The sequence below is a fragment of the Arvicanthis niloticus genome, chromosome X, assembly GCF_011762505.2.
Source record: "Arvicanthis niloticus isolate mArvNil1 chromosome X, mArvNil1.pat.X, whole genome shotgun sequence".
In the NCBI taxonomy this organism is placed as follows: Eukaryota; Metazoa; Chordata; class Mammalia; order Rodentia; family Muridae; genus Arvicanthis; species Arvicanthis niloticus.
Window position 1 is genome coordinate 129,997,811 of NC_047679.1, and position 25,503 is coordinate 130,023,313.

At 40.5% G+C, this 25,503-nt stretch overlaps 1 protein-coding gene and 1 pseudogene across 2 annotated transcripts in view; one reads left to right on the forward strand and one right to left on the reverse strand.

Annotated features, from left to right (window-relative positions):
• Tmlhe (trimethyllysine hydroxylase, epsilon) overlaps positions 1–25,503 on the reverse strand; it is a 122,891-nt gene that overhangs the window by 51,011 nt on the left and 46,377 nt on the right. The window lies entirely within an intron of this gene.
• On the forward strand, positions 8,971–11,961 carry LOC117695192 (WD repeat-containing protein 20 pseudogene; annotated as a pseudogene).

A 25,503-nucleotide genomic window follows, 5' to 3' on the forward strand; every position in this document is an offset into this window, starting at 1 on the left:
TGACAGATATGTACTAAAGTTACTAAACACAAAATGCTAGTTTTGAGAGGACTTCTGTATATACATATGTGCATATTTACATGCTTGTTTGATAATACGGACTGAATTTTATGCTGATGTGGAGACTCAAAAGAATTTAGTGATTTCTTTAATATTCTGACATAAAAGGCTATGCAGCTGGTGACTAAAGTTAAATTTATTAAGCTTTTGTGGGTAAGAGCAAAGAGAAGAATTATGAAGGGCCTCTACTGATTTAGTTATGGCTTATATTTATTATTAGTTATTTATCCTTCACTGTTCTCATTTTTTAACCTCATGATGGTATATATAAACCATTAGCCAAAATAAATCTTTCCTTTTAAAAGTTGTTTTGTCAGATATTTTGTCACAGTGAGAAAAGTAACCAATACAAGTGGATTACTTACAAAATGGGAAATTTTGCCTCATTTCCATTTCTCTCATTTGTTTTTCATTATATAATGTCTTCTGCCTTGTGATGACAGAACAATAAGACCTTCACCAGATATGCCTCTTCCATCTTGGACTTAGGAGCCCTCACAACTTTTACTAAATTAATTCCTAAATAGTTTTTGCGATACTATGAGAGAATTTAGGAATGTGAATTTGCAGTTGCTAGTATACATAAAACACAACAGATTTTTGTATTTTGACCTTGCTAAAATCATTTTTTGTACCAGTAACTATTTTGGAGATTGTTTAGGATTTCCTATATGAGGAATAACAACTATGAACAATAACAGATTTATATCTTCCATTCTAAACTTTGTATCTTGTATTTTGGCTTCTTGTATTATTCTACAATTAAGTATATTAGATTTACATATTTATGTGCATGAATGTTCTACCTGCATGTATGTATGTGTAACATGGGAGATAAGTAAGGCATATGTTTACCAGGTATTTTATCAATTTTTTGTTGATTTTACAAAATAAATGATTAAGTATTATCACTCTAGCTCTATTAAAAACTTATGCAAAATATTGGTAATATTTCTTCCTTACTTTTTTGAGATTTTATTTATTTTTATTATATATGTATTGGTATTTTACCTGTATGTATTTTTGTGTATTACATGTATGCAGCATCCATAGAGGACCAAAGAGGGCATCAGATCCTATAGGTCTAAAGTAGATGACTGTGAGCTACCATGTGGGTCTTCTGAAAGGGTAGCCAGTGCTGTTAATTACTGAGCCATCTCTTCAGCACCCATATTTCTTCCTTCAATGTTTAGCGGAATTTACTAGAAAATCCAAAGGGAGTCTGCAGTTTTCTTTGTGGATATATTTTTTCTTTCTGGGACTCTGAATCTGCATTAGAATTCTTGTTTGCTTTTAATATTTCTTTTATATTCCATTTTCTTTGACTTTGTTACCTTTTTTCATATTTTTTTCTATTTTTGGATTTTGATAGTTTCTATTTATTAGATCCTCTTTGTTTTTGTCCAGTATGCAAATAATATGATGCAAGTAAGCTTTAATTTAATGTAGTTCCTTTCTGGGTTTTAGTATTTATACTTGGTCCTACAATTTTCTTTAAAAATATTTATTTATTTATTTATTTATTTATTTATTTATTTATTTATTTATTTTTTGAACTCCAGATTTTATTCCCCTCCTGGTCCACCCTCTGACTCTTCCACATCCCACACCTCCTCCCCACTCCCCTGTCTCCACAAGGATGTCCCTACCCCCTACCCCCACCCCACCAGACCTCTAAACTCCCTGGGGTCTCCAGTCTCTTGAGTGTTAGGTGCATCTTCTCTGACTAAACCCAGACCCAGCAGTCCTCTGATATATATGTGATATGGGCCTCATATCAGCTGGTGTATGTTGCCTGATTGGTGGTCCAGTGTTTGAGAGATCTCAGGGGTCCAGGTTAATTGAGACAGGTGGTCCTCCTACAGAGTTGCCTTTCTCCTCAGCTTCTTCGAGCTTTCCCCTAATTCAACCACAGGGGTCAGCAGCTTCTATCCATTGGTTGGGTGCAAATATCTTCATCTGACTCTTTCAGCTGCTTGTTGGGTCTTTCGGGGGGCAGTCATAATAGGTCCCTTTTTGTGAACTCTCCATAACCTCAGTAATAGTGTCAGGTCTTAGGGCCTCCCCTTGAGTTGGATTCCACTTTCCACTGGACCTTCTTTTCCTCAGGTTCCTCTCCATTTCCATCCCTGTAGTTCTTTCAGGCAGGAACAATTATGGGTCAGAGGTTTGACTGTGGGATGGCAACACCATCCCTTCACTTGATGCCCTGTCTTTCTGCTGGAGGTGGGCTCTACAAGTTCCCTCTCTCCACTGTAGGGCATTTCATCTAAGGTCCCTCCTTTTGAGTCCTGAGAGTCTCTCACCTCCCAGCTCTCTGGTACATTCTGTAGGGTCCCCCCACCCCACCTCTTACCTCCCGAGGTTGCATCTTTCTGCTGCTCCTCAGGTATTTTAGTCCTGTTCCCCCAACCCAATACAAAATCATATTCCTCTCTCTGGCCCCCCATTCCCTTTCTTTCCCAGGTTCCTCCCTCCCCCCACTTGTGGTTGCTTTCTTATCTCAAGGCTGGGCATGGTGGCACTTGCCTTTAATCTCAGCACTCAGGAGGCAGAGTCAAGTTTCACCAAAGAAAAAATATTAACTGATGACATATTATTTTATTTCATATTTTTGTTTTTCTTAATTTTCAGTTTTACATTTTAATTAATGATTGTGTTTTAGCTTTTAACTTGACTGAGTGGGCTTTTAAGATTTATTTTTCAGCACCTATTCTATAGCATTTTCTCTATTTCCTCTCATACCTCTAACATATGCTTTCCCTCTCATTCTTACTGTATCACCTCATTTTCCCTTTACTCATTCTCTCTTCTTTTTATTTAATTATTAGGATCTATAGCTGGTCTTTTACTACTTTGTAGGTTCTTTTTCCCACCCTTTATCCCACCCCAGACCCCAGTTTCATATCCTGTCAGTAGATAAGAGAGAAAGGAGAGAGCAGAGAGAGTGGAGAGAGAGAGAGAGAGAGAGAGAGAGAGAGAGAGAGAGAGAGAGAGAGAGATCCCGGATCTAATTTCTTTCTTCTTTTTTGTTTCTTCTTTGACCACAGCTACTAACAAGCTGCAAACAATCCACTTGGACAACCAACAACCCCTCTCTGGGGCACTAGCATTTATATACCGTCTGAAAAGCTCCCACAATGCCAGATATCACACAAACACAGAAATGATCTGTAGCTGGCAAAACCATGCCCCTGTTAGAGCGTGAAACAAATCATAGTCACCTGTGGCAAAGAAGCCCCGTATCCCACACCTGGGATTAAAACAAACACATATAATAGTTCTATGTTTTAAAAAGAAAACAAACTTACAAAATTCTTACTACAAAGACTCTTTACTTTAAAAAGTCTTGAAACTACATATATCTTAGAAGTATCCTGGATTCTCTACTTTTGATTCACATTGGTTATATAAGTGAACTACACAAATGTTTTATTACATTTAAATATTAAAATTGTTGTTAAATCATTGTGATAATATTATCTGCTTCCCCATGCTAATGCTAAATAGTGGTGGGTATCATAAGCAAAACAATAAAAATAAAAGAGAAAAGAAATGAAAGTGGAGGATACACCCATCTTAACAAATGTGCAAAATATCAAAGAAACACAAAAAGATTTGCAATAAGACAAGCCTCTAGAGTACCTCAAGAACTAAAAGTGAAGATAATAAAATAGCAGAAATGCCATAAAATATTTCAGAATATTACTATTAAAATATTTAGTTAGGGGATGAATAGTTAGTTCAGTAGTTAATATATCTCAGTACTGTTCCAGAGGACCAGGATTGGAGTACCAGAACCTATGTGACAGCTCACAATCATCTGTGACTCCAGTTCCAGGGATCTTACAACCTCTTCTGGCCTCTGTATGTGCATGCCACTGTATGTACACGGTGCACAGACATATAAGCAGGCAAAACACACACATAAAATAAAAACAAGGGCCTAAACCTTCCACCAGGGCAGAATACCAGCTTGTCTTCTCCTCTAAAGACCCCACAGTCTGAAGGCCTCCCAGGAGTTCTGCTGCATGCAGGGCAATAGGTAAGGAACCCTCCTAAACACTGAGGAGCCCAGCAGACTTGGGACCCATAACCCCCTAAAATCTTCCCGCCTCAGAATTCCACTTCCCTTTAGGCCTGTGCCTTCCAACAGGGTATATCACTAGCTTGTCTACTCTTCTAAAGACCCCACAGTCTGAAGACCTCCAAGAAGATCTGTTACACACAGGCCAACAGATCAGCAGCTTCTCTGCCTCTCTGAAGATCCACAGTCTAAAGGCCTCACAGGAAATCTGCTATAGCCAGGACCACAGGTCTCCTAGGAGACCTGCAGCAGCCCAGGGATACAGGAGGCAGACTCCAGGCAGAGACAGCTAAACCAGATAACTCCAGAGATAACCAGATGGTGAGGGGCAAGCAACAGAAGCCAATATACGTTAACATCAGAACACAGTTCTCCCACCACAGCAAGACTTGGATACACCAACACACCTGAAAATCAGAAAGATGAACTAAAATCCTATCTCATGAAGATAATAGAGTCCTTTAAGGAGGATATAAATACCTCACTGAAAGAAATACAGGAAAACACAGGTAAACAGGTAGAAGCCCTTAAAGAGGAAACACAAAAATCCCTTAAAGACAAGAAAACACAATCAAACAGGTAAAGGGATTGAACAAATCAGTCCAAGACCTAAAAGTGGAAGTAGAAACAATAAAGAAGACACAAATGGAGGAAACACTGGAAATGAAAAAACTATGACAGAGGTCAGGAATTACAGATGTTAAGAATCACCAACAGAATACAAGAGATAGAAGAGAGAATCTCAGGTGTAGAAGATACCATAGAAAATATTGATACAACTGTCAAAGAAAATACAAAACATAAAATACTCCTAATCCAAAACATCCAGGAAATCCCGGACACACTGAAAAGACCAAACCTAAGAAGATAGGAATAGAGGAGAGCAAAGATTCATAGCTCAAAGGACCTGAAAATGTCTTCAACAAAATCATAGAAGAAAACTTCCCCAACCTAAGGATAGAATCAGGGGTTTCTGAGGGGGGATGGGAAAAGGGGATAACATCTAAAATGCAGATAAATAAAGTATCCAATAATAAACAAAACAAAACAAAAACAAAACAGATAATGGAACTGGCTATCAAAGTCTAACATTTGAGACTTTTTGGCAGCAATTTAATATTACCCATATTACTGGGATTCCTTATAATTGTCAAGGACAAGAGATTGTGGAAGGGGCCCATGGAACTTTGAAACAATATCTTCATAAAATAAAAAGGGGGCAGGTATATCCCCATACACCACAAATTTATTTAAATCATGCTCTTTTAATTTTAAATGTTTTTTTTTTAAATTGAATGCCAAGTAACTTTGTGTTGAGTGTCTATAGCACTCACAACTAGGCATATTTATGTATAGGTGAAAGGGAAGGATCCACTTACTGGCATAAGGCATGATTCTGATCAGGTATTTAACATGGCGAAGAGGGCATGTTTGTGTTTTTTCTGCAGGATGCTAAAGGGGCATGGTGGCTCCCAGAGTGGTGGGTAAGACATGCTAGTTCTGGGACAAAGAACGATGCTGACCTGTGAGCTTCCTGAGCTCTCTGAGAATGGTGACTGGGAAGCTGTATTGGACATATGTTCCCAACCCACCACTGCTTACTTATACCCCTGATAGGACAAGCTGCCTTGCCTCACGTTTTTAGACCCTGTGGAACAGAGAATCAAAAAGAGAAGTAATAATGACTCTTGTATTTGTCTTAATACCAGTTATTTGGACTCAATCATGGGCTGGTCTACAAATCAATCCAGTATTGGAAATACCAGTCTTCATTTGGAAGTCTGGTTCTGGACATTTTCAGAGACATATGTGAAAATTAGTTGCAGTTCTCTATGATGTTATGTTAGCAAGAGATAAAGTTGGGACAGGATCTGAATTTCAAACAAGTGTTAGTACATGTGTTGAGGCTCTTTTGATTGTCAAGTTAAAATTACTTTTGTTTCTTCTACAGTACTTAATTTAAGTTGCATTGATTGCACAGTTTCTAATTGGGTTAGTGTATTGAAACCCGGCATGTCAGTTATGGAGTTCTATCAACCAGCTTTTGTTTTATTGCTCTGAGTATCACCGAAACTTGGTTTTCTGAAAAAAGGCCTGCAAGTACTGAAAGAAGTGGATCAGGCTTTAAGCAGAAGCAAGAGGGTAGTGGGCTTGATTATTGCTGGTATAACAGCTTTAATTACATTAATTGCTAACACCATTGCTTCTGCAGTTGCTTTGACACAAGAAGTTAGGACAGATACTTCCATTAATCTTTTAGCAAAAATGTTACTAATGTGTTGAATATACAAGATGATTTAGATAGGCATTTGGAACAACGAATTGATGCACTTTATCCTATTCAAATTATTGGAAGGAGTTTCAGAGTTCAAGAGTAAGGAGCCATCTTGAGTGTCATACCAAATACTACTGGACTCAGTTCTAAAATTTACAGTGGTAGTCATTACAATTAGGAAGAAGTTTAAAGACACTTGCTGTGTATTTGGCATAAGTCTAACGCCTCTCTGATGTTTTAACTTTGCATAGAGAGATTATAAATTTAAAGAATGCTGCTCTGCTGAGCTTTGAAGCCGAAGATACTGCTGATAAAATTACCCATTGCCTGAGGTCAGTATTTCTATTTTGATCAAGCTTCAAGAATGGCATATATCACTTGATCATGCTAGCCCTTTTTGTCCTGGGAATACTTTTATTCCTGCCCATCATGTTAAAGCTTGTCTTTAACAACATCAACATGTTGGCAGCCAAGTACATGGCTTAAACCTCAAAATGGACCCCCAGACAGAGTTATTAAGTTAATAGGCTGACAAACAAAGGATGGGTAAGATTCTGCACAGAGCCTTACCAACCTACAACAGAAGTGCATTGCTTTTGATAATGTATATTCCACGATGGGTAAGGAAGGTATTCTTGACAGAAAGAGCTAAGACAAGCTCAGTCTTGTTTGTGAAATAAAAAAGAGGCAGAGGCAGAGAGCTTTTCGGCTGTTTGGCAAGAATCTGACATGGGCCAAGGACAAGGAAGAGGGCTTCAGACAGGAATCTGACATTAGGCTAGAACAAAGAAGTAATTTCAAGCAGGAATCTAAATCTTGGGCTAGAATAAGGAAGTAGGCTTCAGACATGAAAATGACTTTGGGCTAGGACAGGGAAGTTGGCTCAGATATTTTGGTCATCCTGATAAGCCCTTAGAAACAGTGATCATGGGAGTGTTCAGGGAACTTTGTTTATTGCCTTGGCTGTTCCTTGAGTATTTGCATCTATTGCACTCCTAGTTCCTCAACCTAGAACTGACCTTAATACTTGTATATAATTTAAATGATATAAAATCAAAAAGGAGGGGGGGGGATGGGATAAAGGATTTCTAGGGAGGGGAAATGGGGAAAGGGGATGGCATCTGAAACGTAAATAAATAAAATATCCAATAAAAAAAGAAATAGCAAAAGAACTTACAGTCATTTTTAGAATTAAAAAAATGATGACACAACATAACAAAACTATGGGACACAATGAAAGCAGTGCTAAGAAGAAAACTCATAGCTCTGAGTGCATCCATAAAGAAACTAGAGAGAGCATACACTAGCAGCTTAACACCACATCTGAAAGCTCTAGAACAAAAAGAAGCAAATATACTCAAGAGGAGTAGATGGCAGAAAATAATCAAACTCAGTGCTGAAATAAACCAAGTAGAAACAAAGAGAACTATACAAAGAATCAACAAAACCAAAAACTGGTTCTTTGAGAAAAATCAATAAGATAGCTGAACCCTTAGCCAAACTTACTAGAGGGCACAGAGGCAGTATCCAAATTAACAAAATTAGCAATGAAATTGGAGAAATAACAACTAAAACTGAGGAAAAAATAGTCAGATCCTACTACAAAGGTCTATATTCAACAAAACTAGAAAATCTAGATGAAAGAAATGATTTTCTAGACAGATACAAGGTACCAAAGTTAAATCAGGATTACATAAACCATTTAGATAGTCCCATAACCCCTAAGGAACTACAACCAGTCATTAGAAGTCTCCCAACCAAAAGAAGCCCAGGGCCAGATGGTTTTAGTGCAGAATTCTATCAGAACTTCAAAGAAGACCTAATTCCAATACTTCTCAAACTATTCCACAAAGTAGAAACAAAAGGAACACTACCCAATTCTTTCTATGAAGCCACAGTTATACTAATACCTAAACCACAACAAAAAAAGAAAACATACCAATTTCCCTTATGAATATCATGGCAAAAATAATAAAATTCTTGCAAACTGAATCCAAGAACACTTCAAAAAAATCAACCATCATGATCAAGTAGGCTTTATCCCAGGGATGTAGGGATGGTTCAATATATAGAAATCCATCAATGAAATCCAGTATATAAACAAACTAAAAGATAAAAACACATGATCATCTCATTAGATGCTGAAAATACATTAAACAAAATACAACACCCATTTATGTTAAAAAGTATTGGAGAGGTCAAGAATTTAAGGTCCATACCTAAATATAATAAAAGTAATATACAACAAACCAATAGCTAACATCAAACTAAATGGAGAGCAACTTGAAGCAATCCCATTAAAATCAGGGATAAGACAAGGCTGCCCTCTCTCACCCTACTTATTCAATATAGTACTCAAAGTTCTAGCCAGAGCAATTAGACAACAACATGAGATGAAAGGGATAAAAATTGGGAAGGAAGAAGTCTAGATATCACTATTTGTAGATGACATGATAGTATACATAAGCAACCCCAAAAATTTTACCAGAGAGTTCCTACAGCTGATAAACAACTTTAGCGAAGTGGCTGGTTATAAAATTAACTCTAACCAATCAGTAGCTTTCCTCTACTCAAAGGATAAATGGACTGAGAAAGAAATTAGAGAAATGAGGGCAGGATGAATGCTGCTTTCCAAGATGGCGACGGAAGGAGGAGGGAAGGAGATGAATGAGATTAAGACCCAATTCACCACCCAGGAAAGTCTGTACAAGCTGCTGCCGCACTCGGAGTACAGCTGGGCCAAGCAGGTGCCCTTCAACTCGCAGGGATCCAATCCTGTCTGCATCTCTTTCGTAAACCTCAACAACCAGTCTGACAACAGCGATCGCCTCTGCTTCAATGTGGGCCAGGAACTCTACTTCTATACCTACAAGGCTGCTGACTTGAGTAAACCAATAGATAAAAGGATATACAAAGGAACACAGCCCCTTGTCATGACTTCAACCATCTAACAGCCACAGCAGAGAGCGTCTCTCTCCTAGTGGGCTTTTCCGCAGGCCAAGTCCAGCTTACAGACCCAATCAAGAAAGAAACCAGCAAGCTATTTAATGAGGAAAGACTAATAGACAAGTCACGTGTAACCTGTGTCAAATGGGTTCCTGGTGGGTTTTCCTAGTAGTCCACTCGAGTGGGAGCATGTACTTGTATAATGTGGAGCACACCTGTGGTACCAGAGCCCCCCACTAACAGCTCCTGAAGCAGGGGGAGAGCTTTGCTGTGCACACTTGCAAGAGCAAATCCACGACAAACCCTCTCCTTAAGTGGACGGTGGACGAGGGGACCCTCAAAGAGTTTGCTTTCCCCCCAGATGGCAAGTTCTTAGCATCTGTGAGCCAGGACAGGTTTCTGTGTGTGTTCAACTTTGAATCAGTGGAGCTGCAGGGTACAATGAAAAGCTACTTTGGGGGCTTGCTTTGTGTGTGCTGGAGCCCAGATGGCAAGTACATTGTGACAGGTGGAGAGGACGACTTGGTGACAGTCTGGTCCTTTCTAGACTGCCGAGTAATAGCTAGAGGCCATGGGCACAAATCCTGGGTCAGTGTTGTAGCATTTGATCCCTATACTACTAGCGTAGAAGAAAGCGACCCTAAGGAATTTAGTGGCAGTGACGAGGACTTCCAGGACCTTCTTCATTTTGACAGAGATCTAATGAACAGTATACAGGCTAGGCTATCCAAACGGAGCTCTACAGACAGCCACCCTGTAAGTGTTACGTATCAGTTTGGTTCAGTGGGCCAGCATACACAGCTGTGTTTATGGGACCTTACAGAAGATATCCTTTTCCCTCACCAGCCCCTCTCAATAGCAAGGACACATACAAATGTTATGAATGCCACAAGTCCACTCGCCAGAAGCAATGGGAACAGTGTCACTACACCTGGGAACTCTGTGCCCCTGCCATTGGCACGGTCCAATAGCCTTCCACACTTAGCAGTCTCCAATGCTGTAGCAAAAGCAGTGTCATGGACGGGTCCATTGCCTCTGGGGTCAGCAAGTTTGCAACTCTGTCGCTACATGACCGGAAGGAGAGACACCACGAGAAAGACCATAAACAAAATCATAGTATGGGACACATTTTCAGCAAGAGCAGTGACAAACTGAACCTAGTTACTAAAGCCAAAAGGGACCCCGCTAAAACTCTGGGGACATCCCTGTGTCCTCAGATGGAAGATGTTCCCTTGTTAGAGCCACTGATCTGTAAAAAGATAGCTCATGAAAGACTGACGGTATTGGTTTTTCTTGAAGACTGTATAGTTACTGCTTGTCAGGAGGTATTTATTTGCACATGGGCAAGGCCTGGTAAAGTGGTAAGTTTTAATTCGTAATGCTGCACCAGATCTAGAACTTGACTAGGTAGTAATTTTTATTTCTTGTGGGAGGGGTAAGATGTACAATGAATGTGAATGACACGTCTTAATGTAAGTCTAAATGCATCAGAGCCATAATTTTGGATACTGCATGCCATGTAATTCTGAATCATCTGTTAATTCACCTTAAAGCATTTTTAAAAATATATAATCAGACTAATTGCCAGCCAAGCCAGTCGTCCCTCTGGGTACATAGAGCCCCAAAGTTAGCATTCCTGTATCAGGCTATCTCAGTTTTAGGGAAATCATGACAGTGTGGAGAAGTAATGACATTAAAATGCTAAAGTCAAAATTTATGCTTTAACTGGGATGTTTTTTGTGTAACCACTCAACTAGATTGTTGTATACCTATCTGGTCAATGTCTGTCAGTACAGATGGGTACTAATTACCATTTATAGTCCAACTTTTTGCCTTAAATTACAAACTATTTAGAAATTTATGAAATTTAACTTAGGAACAAGCATTCATAAGGGTTGATTGATATTATTTTTACATTGTTTGGCATTCCATAGAAAGAGAAGAGCCTTAATTTTTAAAACCCATTTTAATAGGGGCTGATGTCAAAAGCATCCCCTCTCCAGGAAAAAGACATTGGGATAGGTATGGCCCTCATGCCTCACTGGACAATGACAGGAGGACCAGAGCCATTACAAGGTCCCCTTTAATTATTAGAGGTCAGGCCTCTATCCCCGCCTTGGCAAGATTAGAATTGCCACAGTACTTTGATACTTGGAGAAGGGAGGAGATGTCAGGGGCAACCCTGCTTATATACTGAAGGCCTAAAATCAGCCATAAGCCTAAAATCAGCAATAGGCCTGACTTACATGCCTGCTAACACAAAGTCTTGGGTCTCTATGGAAAAACACTGAAACAGATGGCTATAAGCTATTGTAAACAGGCAGCTTTTGTGGAAATTTACCAGCCTGAATAGTCATAGATCTTGTAAATAGGCAGCCTTGGCAGATAGTACCAACTTAGATAAGGACAAGTGAATCATAGGCAGAGTCATAGTGACCTGACCCCTGAACCTTTACCCAGCTGATACCCTGTTCTGAAAGATATCTGTACTACCCCTGAACACCTATGCTCCTATGTCATCCCCTTCTCCACATCCTGCATTGTTGTGTTTATAACCCCTGTGTTAAAAAGTAAAAATTATGATTTCATAATTAAAAAAGATAGAGAAATAAAAATGTTTAAAAAAACCATTTTAGTGATTTTACGACAATTAAAATTATTTAATAAACATCTTTTTTCAAAGGAAAAAAGAAATTAGGGAAACAACAACCTTCACAATAGTCACAAATAATATAAAATGTCTTTGTGTGACTCTAACTAACCAAATGAAAGATCTGTATGACAAGAACTTCAAGACCCTGGAGAAAGAAATCAAAGAAGACTTCAGAAGATGGAAAGATCTATGCTCATGGATTGGCAGAATTAATACAATAAAAATGGCCATCTTACTGAAAGCACTCTACAGATCCAATGGAACCTCCATTAAAATTCCAACTCAATTCTTCATAGAGTTAGAAAGAACAATTCTCAAATTCATTTGGAATAACAAAAAACCCAGGATAGCAAAAACTATTCTCAGCAATAAAAGAACTTCTAGGGGATTTCCTATCCCTGACCTCAAGCTGTATTACAGAGCAGTAGTGATAAGAACTGCATGGTATTGGTACAGAGACAGGCAGTTAGATCAATGGAATAGAATTAAAGACCCAGAAATGAACCCAAACACCTATGGTCACTTGATCTTTGAGGAGGAAGCTAAAACCATCTAATGGAAAAAAGACAGCATTTTCAACAAATGGTGCTAATTCAACTGGAGGTCAGCTTGTAGAAGAATGCAAATTAATCCATTTTTGTCTCCTTGTACAAAACTCAAGTCCAACTGGATCAAGGACCTCCACATAAAACCAGATACACTGAATCTAATAGAAGAGATAGTGTGGAAGAGCCTCAAACACATGGACAGAGGGGAAAATTTCCTGAACAGAACACCAACAGCTTAGGCGCTTAGGCTCTAAGAACAACAATCAACACATGGGTCCTCATAAACTTTAAATGCTTTGAAAAACCCCCAAAAGGGGACCTTCACCCAAGTCTGGACCTGCACGAACCCAAGGACACACGAGAGACCTTCTTGATGCAATTGCAGAGGAGGTTTAATGACAAGGGCCCTCGGGCCGGAACATATCTCAAGCAGGAGATAGAGGTTCCGACCCAGAACCCAGGAAACTTGGGATATTTATGGGTAGGGGTTGGAGAGAGCGGGGAAAATTTGGCGTGGTTACATATGATTGGTTGCACTTTCGCATGGCTACACATGATTGGTTGTTTTACAAATTTTGAACATAGCACTGGGAAGACCAAGGGAGGGAGGGGTAACGAAGAACAGTGGAACATTTCAGAGGAATCTAGCCCAAATGATCTAGAGTCATATGAAAATCACTCTACACACTCATTCTTCTCAAAAATGTGGTTTTTATCATGTCATTGTGTCCTATCCTGCCATTACCAACTATTTCAGATTAACTATCTTCCGGCTATAGCCCCACCTAGGTGGCAGCATCTTTATCTGTAGTCAGGAATGTGTCTTCCTGCCTTGGGCCTCTCCCACCCATAGGTGGGCCTGCTGCTTGAGGCTTGATTCAGAGGCAGTGTCCTCTACCCGGAATGTGCCCCGGGGAAAGTGAAGGCCTGAAATCTTATTTTCAGTTCCTCGTTCTAGAATCTGCACTTTTCTGCCCAGGTCTAAGGGCAAAGAAATCTACACATATTTCATAAAATGGCCTTTATAATTTTTCACTCTACAGCTTCTGTAAGGAAAAGGACACTTTTGTGAGAACAAAATTTGAAAAGCAGCGTTGAAAAATTCATGGTCAGCAAAAGACCACCTATAACATGATAAAAATAACTATAATGAAAACACCAGGACCCACCAGGGATAGGATGACTGAAAATAAAGGGACATGCCCAGACAAGTCCAAACAAGCCCAAGTGAGTAATGGGCCATCTGGTGTTTTTTCCTCTCCCTCCCTTCTGGGAGGTCTGAGGTTTCATGGTCACAAAGACATGCAAGGACATGTCTGGACACGTACAGACACTTAGTTAAAAATAACTAGTCATCCTGCCAACTCAACATCCTGCCAGTTCAAAATGCTTACGCAAATTGCTAATGTTTGAAATATCCAATCATATGTAGCTGCGCCAAATTTTCCCACCTTCCCCAACCTCTACCCATAAATATCCCAAGTTTCCTGGGTTCTGGGTCAAATCCTCTGTCTCCTGTGTGAGATACATTTCGACACGAGGGCCCTCGCTATTAAACTGCCTCTGCTATTGCATCAAGAAGGTCTCTCATGTGTCTTTGGGTGCGCTTTGATCTGGACTTGAGTGAAGGTCTCCCTTCGGGGGTCTTTCACTTTCAATAGGACAAAACAACAACCCACAGATAGGGAAAAAAATCTTTACCAACCCTAATCCAATAGAGGGCTAATATCCAAAATATACAATGAATACAAGAAATTAGACTCCAGAACCAAATAGCCCTATTTAAAAAATGGAGTACAGAGCTAAACAGAATTCTCAACTGAGGAATCTTGAATGGTTGAAAAGCACCTAAAGAAATGTTCAACATCCTTAGTCATCAGGGAAATGCAAATCAAAATGACTCTGAGATTCCACCTCACACCAAGAAAAACATTGGGTAGCCGGACCATCTGGTACTCTAAGGGACTAGACCACCAACCAAGCAGTATACAGGGAGGGATCCATGGCTCTAGATACATATGTAGCAGGGGATGGACTTGTCTCACATTAATAGGAGGGGAAGCCCTTGATCCTGTGGAGGTTAGATGCCCCAGTGTAGGGGAATACTTGAGATAGGCTCCTGTCTGAAAGCATACCATAGCATCAGTAATAGTGTCAAGCCTTGGTGCCTCCCCTTTAGATGGGCTGGTCACTGGACCTCCTTTCCCTCAGTCTCTTCTCCATTTTTGTCCCTACAGTCAGCGAAATGCAAATCAAATTGATCCTAGATTCCACCTTAAACCAATCAGAATGGCTAAGATCAAAAACTCAGGTGACAACACATGCTGGCGAAGATGTGGAGAAAGAGGAACACTCCTCCATTGCTGGTGGGATTGCAAACTGGTACAACCACTCTGGAAATCAATTTGGAGATTTCTCAGAAAACTAGAAATAGATCTACCTGAAGACCCAGCTATACCACTCTTGAGCATATACCCAAAAGATGGCCCACCATGCCACAAGGGCACATGCTCCACTATGTTCATAGTGGTATTATCTGTGAGAGCCAGAAGCTGGAAACAACCCAGATGTCCCACAGTGGAAAATACAGAAAATGTAGTTCATTTACACAGTGGAATACTATTCGCCTATAAGTTTTTCTTTTTATTGGACATTTTATTTATTTACATTTCAGATGCCATCCCCTTTCTCCATTTCCCCTCCCTAGAAACCCCCCATCCCATCCCCCTCCTTTCTGCTTTTATACCATTTTAATTACATGCAAATATTAAGGTCAGTTCTAGGTTTGAGGAACTAGCAGTACAATAGATGCAAATAGTCAAGGAACAAGCAAGACAATAAACACAAATAGTCAAAGAACAAGCAAGGCAATAAACAAAATTCCATGAACACTCCCATGATCACTGTTTATAAGGGCTTATTCAGGATGACCAAAATATCAGAGTCTACTTCCCTGTCGTAGCCCAAAGTCATTTTCATGTCTGAAGCCTACTTCCTTATTCTAGCCCAAGATTTAGATTCCTGCAAGAAATTACTTCTTTGTTCTAGCCTAATGTCAGTTTCCTGCCTGAAGCCCACTTCCTTGTCCTTGGCTAATGTCATATTCCTGCCAAGCAGCCCATTTCCAAGTCCTTGGTCCACTGTTGTAGATGCCAGGAAGTACATGCTGATAGGAACCTGATAAACCTGTCTCCTGAGAGGCTCAGTCAAAGCCTGACATGTACAGAGGCAGATGCTCACAGCTAACCATTGAACTAATCACTGGGTCCTTAATGGAGGAGTTAAAGAGAAGACTGAAGGAGTTCAAGGGGCTTACTGCCCCATGGGGAGAGAGAGACAAAACCAACCAACCAGAGCTCCCAGGGTCTAAACAGCTACCCTGGGAACACACATGGAGGGACCCATGCCTCCAGCTGTATATGTAGTGGAGGATGGCCTTATTGGGCATCAGTAGGAGAGGAGGTCCCCCAGGAAGGCTGGATGCCCCAGTAGGGATGGGAATTTGAGGGCGGAGAGGTGGGAGTGGGTGGATGGGTAGGGGCACACCCTCATAGAAATAGGAGGAGAGAGGATGCAATAAGGGGTTTCTGGGGGGTAGGGAAAGGGGGTAACATCTGAAATGTAGATAAAGTATCCAATAATGATAAAAAACAAAAACAAGAGAAAACAAAAGACATCATGAGTTTTGCAGGCAAATGAATGAAACTAGAAAATATCATCCTGAGTGAGGTAATTCAGACCCAGAAGGATATGTAGAGTATGTACTCATTAATAAGTGGATATTAGCCAAAAAGTACAGAATACCCAGGATACAATCCACAGAACTCGAGAAGGCTAACAAGCTGCAGGGCCCAAGTGAGGATGCTTCTATCCCACTTTGGAGGGAGAAGAAAGCAATCACAGGAGGCAAAGGGAGGGAGGGATCTGGGTGAGAGAGGGGAGCAAGAGGGGAAAATGAGATCATGATCAGGTATTGGGGGGGGCAGTACTGGAGCCCTGAGGGCCAGCAGAATGAATAGAGATATGTAACCTCAGAGGAGTAGGAGGTGGGGGGTAACCTCTAGAATGTACCAGAGACCTGGGAGGTGAGGACTCTCAGGACTCAAAGGGAGAGACCTTAGATGAAATGCCCATCAGTGGAGAGAGGGAACTTGTAGAGTCTACCTCCAGTAGAAAGACAGGGCATCAAGTGAAGGGATGGGGTTGTCAGCCCCCAGTCAAAAACTCTGACCCAGAATTGATCCTATCTAAAAGAACTGCAGTGACAAAAATGGAGAAGAAACTGAGGAAAAGGAGGTCCAGTGACCAGCCCAACTTGGGATCCATCTCAAGGGGAGGCTCCAAGGTCTGACACTATTAATGATGCTCTGGTATGCTTACAGACAGGAGCCTAGCTAGCATGGCTGTCCTCTGAGAGACCCAACAAGCAGTTGACTGAAACAGATGCAGATACACCCAACCAAGGGACTGAAGTCTGGGACTCCTGTGGTTGAATTAGGGAAAGGCTGGAAGAAGTTGAGGAGGAGGGTAACCTCATAGGAAGACAAGCAGTCTAAACTAACCCAGACTCCCAAGATCTCTTAGACACTGAGCCACTAACAATATACTAGCTGGTCCAAGGCCCCTGACATATACAGCAGAGGACTGCCTGGTCTGGCCTCAGTGAGAAAAAATACACCTAACCCTGGAGATACTTGAGGCTTCAAGGAATGGGGAGTTCTGGTGGGGTGTGGGGTTGGGACACTATGTAGTAGAGACAGGCCTCAGCCTTGACACAAGTCAGTTGGAGGGCCCTGGGCCAACAGGAACACTTGGCTGTGCCTCTCTCATGGAAGTGATCAGCTATGGATGCTAGCTCCATAAACAAGCCAAGCTTAGCTTCCACCACTCTCTGTTGAGTCCTTTTTATACCCCCTCTAAACATCCCATGTTCTCCATGGGTCTTGCCTCAACACGTGTCTTCTCTCAACATGTTTGTCTGTCTCAGATGACATCACTCTGCCAATCAGCCCGACAAGAAATTATAACACCACCTGAAGTTTTTTGTTGTGTTTCTCTCTATGGAGTCCCGACAATGAAGCTCAACTACACAATGTAAGATGGACCAACACATGTGTGTCGTTAATGAAGAATCCTTCATCACGTGTCCTTTCACATGTTTGTTTTAGCAGAACATTTTTTATCCTGTGTGTTCTTCAGTGAAACATTCCTTTACAAATCAGTCTTAGCTTTTCACCTGTGTCCACTTTAGGAAAACACTCCTTCATGTGTTTGCCCCAACAAAACACCATCCAAAACCAACTGACTTTCCAAAGAACCCTTAATTTCCACTTCATAAAGAAGAACACTTCACACTTATTAAATTAAAAATACACCAAGATGATGTCTCAGTTCTGAATATCTATGCCCCAAATGCAAGGGCACACACATTCGTAAAAGAAACATTACTAAAGCTTAATTCACACATTGAAACCCACACATTAAATAGTAGAAGACTCCAGCACCTCACTCTCACCAATAGACAGGTCATCCTGACAGAACGTAAACAGAGAAATAATAAAATGAACAGATCTTATGATGCAAATGGACTTAATAGATATCTACAGAATATTTCACCCAAGCACAAAAGAATATACCTTTTTCTCAGCACTTTATTGAACCTTCTCCAAACTGACCATATACTTGGGCACAAAGCAAATCAAAGCCCCTATATCTTATCTGACCACCATGGATTAAAGCTGTATTTCAACAACAACAGAAACAACAGAAAGCCTACAAACAAATGGAAACTGGAAAACTCTTTACTGAATGATCACTGGGTCAAGGAAGAAATAAAGAAATTAAATACTACCTAGAATTCAAGGAAAATGAAGGCACACTATACCCAAACTTATGGGACACAATGAAAGCAATGGTAAGAGAAAAGTTCATATCAGTAAGTGTCTTCATAAAGAAATTAGAGTTTTCATACTAGCAACTTAATAGCAAATCTGAAAGCTCTAGAACAAAAAGAAGCAATTACATGCAAGAGGAGTAGAAGGCAGGAAATAAACTCAGAGCTGAAATTAATAAATATAAACAAAGAGAACAATACAAAGAATCAACAAAACCAAAAGCTTATTCTTTGAGAAAATCAACAAGATAGACAAACTCTTAGACAAACTATCTAAAAGGCAGAAAGTCAGTATACAAATTTTAAAACATCAGAAATAAAAGGGGGACATACTAAATACAGACAAAATCCAAAGAATCAAATACAGCTTTTTTACTTCAAAACCCTGTACTCAACAAAATTGGAAAATATAAAGGAAACAGAAAATTTTCTCAATAGATATCACTCATCAAAGTTAAATCAAGATCAGATTAAAAAAAAATTAAATAGACCTATAATTCCTAAGGAAATAGAAGCACCCATTAAGTCTCCCAACCAAAAGAGCCCGCCATGAACAGATGGCTTTATTGCAAAATTATACCAGACTTTCAAAGAAGAACTGAGAACAATACTCCTGAAATTATTTCACAAAATAAGTACAGAAGAAACATTGCCTAATTCATTTTATGGGGCCCTGATACCCAAACCACACAGACTCAACAAAGAAAGAAAAATTTCCTCATAAACAACCTAATCCAAGAACACATCAAAAAAATCATCCACCATAACCAAGTGGGCTTCATTCAAGATGTAGGGATGGTTCAACATATAAATATAATCCATCATATAAAAATCTGAAAGAAAAAAAGCATAGGACTTTCTCATTAGATATTGAAAAAGCCTGACAAAATCTAACAAACCTTTATGACAAAAGTCTTGGAAAGATTAAGGATACAAGGTATATACATAAGCATAATAAAGGGAACATAGAGCAAGCCAACATCAAATTAAATGAAGAGAAACTTAAAACAATCCCACTGACATAATTGGGATTTTATTATTGTGAAGGGACACCATGATCAAGGCAACTCTTCTATTTTTTTGTTTGTTTTTCAAGACAGGGTTTCTCTGTATAGCCCTGGCTGTCCTGGAACTCACTCTGTAGACCAGGCTGGCCTCGAACTCATAAATCTGCCTGCCTCTGCCTCCCAAGTGCTGGGATCAAAGGCGTGTGCCACCACCGCCTGGCAAGGCAACTCTTCTAAAAGAAAACATTTAATTGGGGCAGGCTTACAGGTTCAGAGGTTCAGTCCATTATCATCATGGCAGGAAGCATGACATCACGCAGGTCAACATGGTGCTGCAGGAGCCAAAAGTTCTCCATTTTGATCTGAAGGCAGCCAGGAGAAGACTGACTTCCACAGGCAGTCAGTGAGAAGGTCTCTTCTGTACTGGGCAGAGCCTGAGCATAGAATCTCAAAGCCCACTCCCACAGTGACACACTTCCTCCAACAAGGCTACACCTCCAAATAGTGCCACTTCCCATGGGCCAAACATATTTAAACCATCATAACCACTAAGATCATGGGCAAGACAAGGCTGTCCAGTCTCTCCATGTCTATTCAATATAGTACTTGAAGTTTTAGCTATAGCAATAAGCCAACTAAAGGAAATCAAGGGAATACAAATTGGAAAGAAAGAAGTCAAAGTATGGCTATTTGCAGATGATATGACAGTATACATAAGTGACCCCAAAAATTCTACCAGGGATTCTACCAGCTGATAAACACCTTCAGTGAGGTGGCTGAATACAAAATTAACTAAAAAATACCAGTAGCCCTTCTGTATACAAACAATAAATGGTCTGAGAAAAAAATTATGGAAAAAAAATTCCCTTCACAGTAGCCACAAATAATATAAAATATTTTGGTGTAACCCTAACCAAGCAAGTGAAAGACCTGTATGGCATGAACTTCAAAACTTTGAAGAAAGAAAATGAATAAGATATCAGAAGATGGTAGGCTCTCCCATGCTCATGTAGTGGTAGGATTAACACAGTAAAAATGTCCATCTTACCAAAACCAGTATACAGATTCAATGAAATTCCCATCTGAAAGTAGAAACTTAAGGGTTCTTTTAAAAGTTGGTTAGATGGTGTTTTGCTGGAGAAAACATGAAAAACAATTTATCTGAAGTGGACACAGGTAAAAGGATGTTCTCCTAAAACAAGAATGTGAAGGGTTGAGTGATGGATTCTTTGCTAACAACATAAATGTATTGGTCTGCCTTACATTTTGGAGTTGAGCTACATTTCTTGGAGAAACACACCACAAACCTTCTAGTAGTGTGCTACAGTTTCTTGGTGTTTTCTCAGACTTGGGCTGATTGACAGAGATATGTCAGCCGAGACAGATGCACATGCTGAGACAAGACACGTTGAGGCAAGACACATGCAAGACATGTGATGTTTGGAGGGTATAAATAGGACTGGACCAACAATGATGGAGGTTTGCTTATAGAGCTATCTGTATAACATTTGTGGGTCTTGCATCTTTGACGATCTTTGTTTCCCTGAGAGAGGCACAGATGAGAACTTCTGGCATTCCTCATGATTCCTCTTGCTGACTTGTGCCAAGGCTGAGGCCTGACTGTCTCTGTTAGGTCATGTCACCACTGTTGCTAACCCAACTCTACCAAACTAGACTACCATTATATCTGTAAAGTGCTTATAAATTGATCAAGTTGCTGCTATTAACCTAAGAACTAAACTGCCAATTTCCAGAAAACACAGATGGGAGTTGTTCCAAAGAACCTTTCTAAACAGGTCCATTTCCCCCATATCCATTCTTTCCCACTACCTCTGGTGGGTAGTGGGCTAAAAGAGGTTCAAACATTTAATATCATTTAAGAAATATCATTAAACATAGATCTAAAAAATTAAAGTCACAACCATAAAAATTCCAACCCAATTCTTTACAGATCTTGAAAGAGCAATATTCAGTTTCAAATGGAAAATCAAAAGATCCAGGATAGCTAAAACAATCCTGAAAAATAACAGAACTTACAGAGGTATCACCATCCTTGACTTCAAATTGTACTATAGAGTAATAGTAATAAAAACATCATGGTATTGGCATAAAAACAGACAGGCAGATCAATGGAATCAAATTGAAGATCCACAAATAAATTCACATACTTATGGACATCTAATTTTTGATAAAGAAGGCAGAAATGTAAAATGGAAAAAAGAAAGCATCTTCAACAAATGGTGCTGGACTAACTAGATGTCTGCATGTAGAAGACTTCAAATAGATCCATATTTATCACCATACACAAAACTCAAGCCCAAATGGGTTAAAGACCTCTATATAAAACCAGATATACTGAACCTGATAGAAGAGAAAGTAGGAAATGACCTTGAGTAAATTGGCACAAGAGAAAAATTCTTAAACAGAACACTAACCTGTTGGGATGATCTTTTTATATCCTGAGAAGGCATAGCTCTGTATTTTCAATTGTTAACTCTGTATTGGCAGAGTGAAATGTTGGTAGGATCTTGGTACTGTTTTTTTCTGTGGCCTATCACTGGCCTCATATTTTGTAAATATTCCTCTTTCCTCACTAGCCTAGACATAATCTAGAATTATATCTGATTGACTGTAATAAAGATTTGACAGCCAATGGCTGGGCAGAAAGTGGACAGCAAAACTTCTGAGAGACAGAGAGAAAAGACAGACACACAGAGAGAGACAGATACAGAGAGAGATGCTGGGAGAAGAAATGAGATATGGGAAATTTGCCAGTGGACACAGAGGTGAATGGACAGACCAAAGCAGAACAGAAAGGTAGGATGTAGCCACATGGTGGATGTAGTGCCAGGATTAGTTGGGCTAAACTGGCTGGGAGACTGATAGAGACTCGTTCGAATGCTTTGATTTAATTGGGAATCTGTATGCCCAAATGCTGAAGGTATTTGTTCCCAATTGGTTTTTGATTGATCAATAAAGATGCCAGTGGCTAATAGCTGGGCAAAGGGAGACAGGGTGGGATCCTTAGATTTGTGTAGGCTAGGACATAGGGGAGAGGAACAGACAGAGAATCACCATAATGTGGTGAGAGATGGATCAGATTTAGAGCTGCAGGAGCGACAGCCAACAAGCCATGTAAGAATTCGCACAAGGGGCCACTGGCCACTCCCCTGATTGCACCTGGGATAGCAGGCAGAGAATTATAACTGCCCAACCTTGAGCTAGTCACAGCATATTAAAAATTAACTGATGTGTCTCTGTATGTGTGCGTGTGTGTGCGTGTGCATCTTTCATTCTTGGATCCAAAAAGTTCCTGGGCAGGTGGCTGGAAGCCTGTGACATGCTGGGAGCCAAAGCAGGGTTGCGAAACTACTGCTACCAGAAACTGTCCTAGCTAAAGGCCTAACCTTTAAAATACTAAAAAGCCTCTGTGTTGTTATTTATACCTCTGGTGGGTCTGAGAAAGTACCACTACACTTGCTGTACCAATGTGGGGCAGAAAGCCAGCCATAGAATCCATTGTAGTGGTGGGGAAGCAATGATATCCTAGTGACAGTGCACTACTCTGTGGCAGCAGGCTTGCTGCTCCATGAGTGGGGCAGCTAAAGTCTTGCTGGCCCCACAAGACAGTGAACAGCAAGGCAGGACTGGCCATTCTCATACTGTCAGTTGCTGAGGGCATCACAACCTCTTTACGTTTTAGCCCACATAGCAAAGAATGGTTGTAGGCAGTGGAAGTTAGGTACAGACTGAGAAGCTTGTAGTGGCCCCCTGGCCACCATAATGACTGATGACTGAGAATCTCTAGAAGATAAGAGTTTATAGAAACCTAGGTACAAAAATAAATATAAGATTTGAAAATGGTAAAAGGGAAATAAGTAAAAATGTTTGATAATATGCTTAGGTGCTAAAGAAAAGAGAGGACAGAGATGGAATACTAGGTTACAAGTAATAGAACAAAAATTAGAGGATTCTGTGGAGTGCAGCATGGGTATTCTGTATTTTATGAATATATACCATGCATGCACGTCCTTTTGGGTCTGGGTTACCTCACTCAGGATGATATTTTCCAGTTCCATCCATTTACCTGCAAAACTAATGATGTTCTTGTTTTTAATAGCTGAATAGTATTCCATTGTGTAAATGAACCACATTTTCTATATCCATTCTTTGGTTGAGGGACATCTGGGTTGTTTCTAGCTTCTGGGTATTATGAATAAGGCTGCAATGAACATGGTGGAGCACATGTCATTGTGGTATGGTGGATCATCTTTTTGGTATAAACCTGGGAGTGGTATAGCTGGGTCTTAAGGTAGAACTATTGCCAGTTTTCTGAGAAACCCCCAAATAGATATCCAAAGTGGTTGTACAAAGTTTACACTGCCACCAGCACCCATATCCACATCCTTGCCAACATGTGTCATCTCTTGGAGTTTTTGATAATAGCCATTCAGCTGGGTGTAAAATGGAACCTTGAAGTTGTTTTGAGTTGCATTTCCCTGATGACTAAGGATGTTGAACATTTAAGTGCTTCTTGGCCATTGGAGATTCCTCTATTGAGAATTCTCTGTTTAGCCCCAGTTTTTAATTGGGTTATTCAGGATTTTATTGTCTAACTTCTTGAGTTTTCTGTAAATTTTATATATTTCCCTGCTGTCAGATGTAAGGTTGGTGAAGATCCTTTCGCAACTGGTAGGCTACCGTTCTGTCCTATTGACAGTGTCCTTTGCCTTACAGAAGCTTCACAGACCCCCAAAAAACTAACTAAACAAGAAGGAAGGCACAAGTGAGGATGCTTGAATTTCACTTAGAATGGGAAATAAAATAGCCATACAAGACAGATGGAGGAAGGGAATTGGGTGGGAGAGGGGATGGTGAAAATAATGAGTGGGTTTAGGTTCAGGTATGAGGAAAAACAAGAGAGATGAACAGATGGCCATGAGAATGAATGAAAATCTTCAACTGATGGGGATGGGGAGGTGGGGCCATCTCTAGCATGAGATAGAGAACTGGGATAAGGGAACCACCCAAGAAATAATAGGGGTGATCTTAGCTGTGACTCACAGTAGTGGGGGATATGGAACCTAAAGAGACCACCTCCTGTAGCAGACAGGAAACCCAGTAGAGCAATGGGGGCATCAAGCCACCCACAAAACTTTTGACCCTAAATGTCTCCTTTCTCCAAGAAATGCAGGCATGGGGGCAGGGGATGGAGCAGAGACTGAGCAAATGGCCAACCAAAGATTGTCCCAACTTGAGACCCATCCCATGGACAAGAACCAATCCCTGACACTATTAATGATACTCTACTATGCCTGTAGACAGGAGCAAGTTGTCCTCTGAGAGGCGTCACCCAGCAGCTGACGCAGATAGATACAGACTACCACAACCAAATAGGAGATGAAGCTTGGGGAATGTAGGAGGAGCTAAGGTGTGAGGAGTAAGGAGAGGAAGAGGAGGAGTAAGAGGAGGAAAAGGAAGAGGAGGAGCTAGGGAGAGCAGAGATGTTGGAGAGATGCGGAGCCATGCAGGTATGGAGAACAGTCGTGGGTAACAACTTTCATTTAGGTTAGCTAACTGGGAAACAACTCTCTTTGTATGGTATTGGGAGCCGACTCCTAGCAGAAAGTGCCTATCATCTTTGCAGCCATCTCAAGCCATATACCCTGACAAGAGACTTGTTTTCAACAGCTTACAACAGCTGAGCACACTCTGATAAACATCTTGTTTACCCACATATATTGTTTTGCTGTTTAGTGCCCCCAGCTGCAAGGTGCACGTGGTATCTGAGGCTGCAAGGCTCATGGTAAAGTGTCTTCAGCTGTGTTCTCCTGCTTGTGCTTATAAATACCCAGGATTTTTTGCAATAAAGGAGACTAGAGACAAGAGACTCGATCACACACCCTGTCTTGTCTCCATTCTTTGTGTCTCTTTCCCCTCCATCTCCACTCTCTCTCTTGCTAGACCCTGACCATCGGACTGAAGCAGCAGCCTGGACCAGGCCAAGACGTAGTGGCCCCTAAGCGCAGGGCAG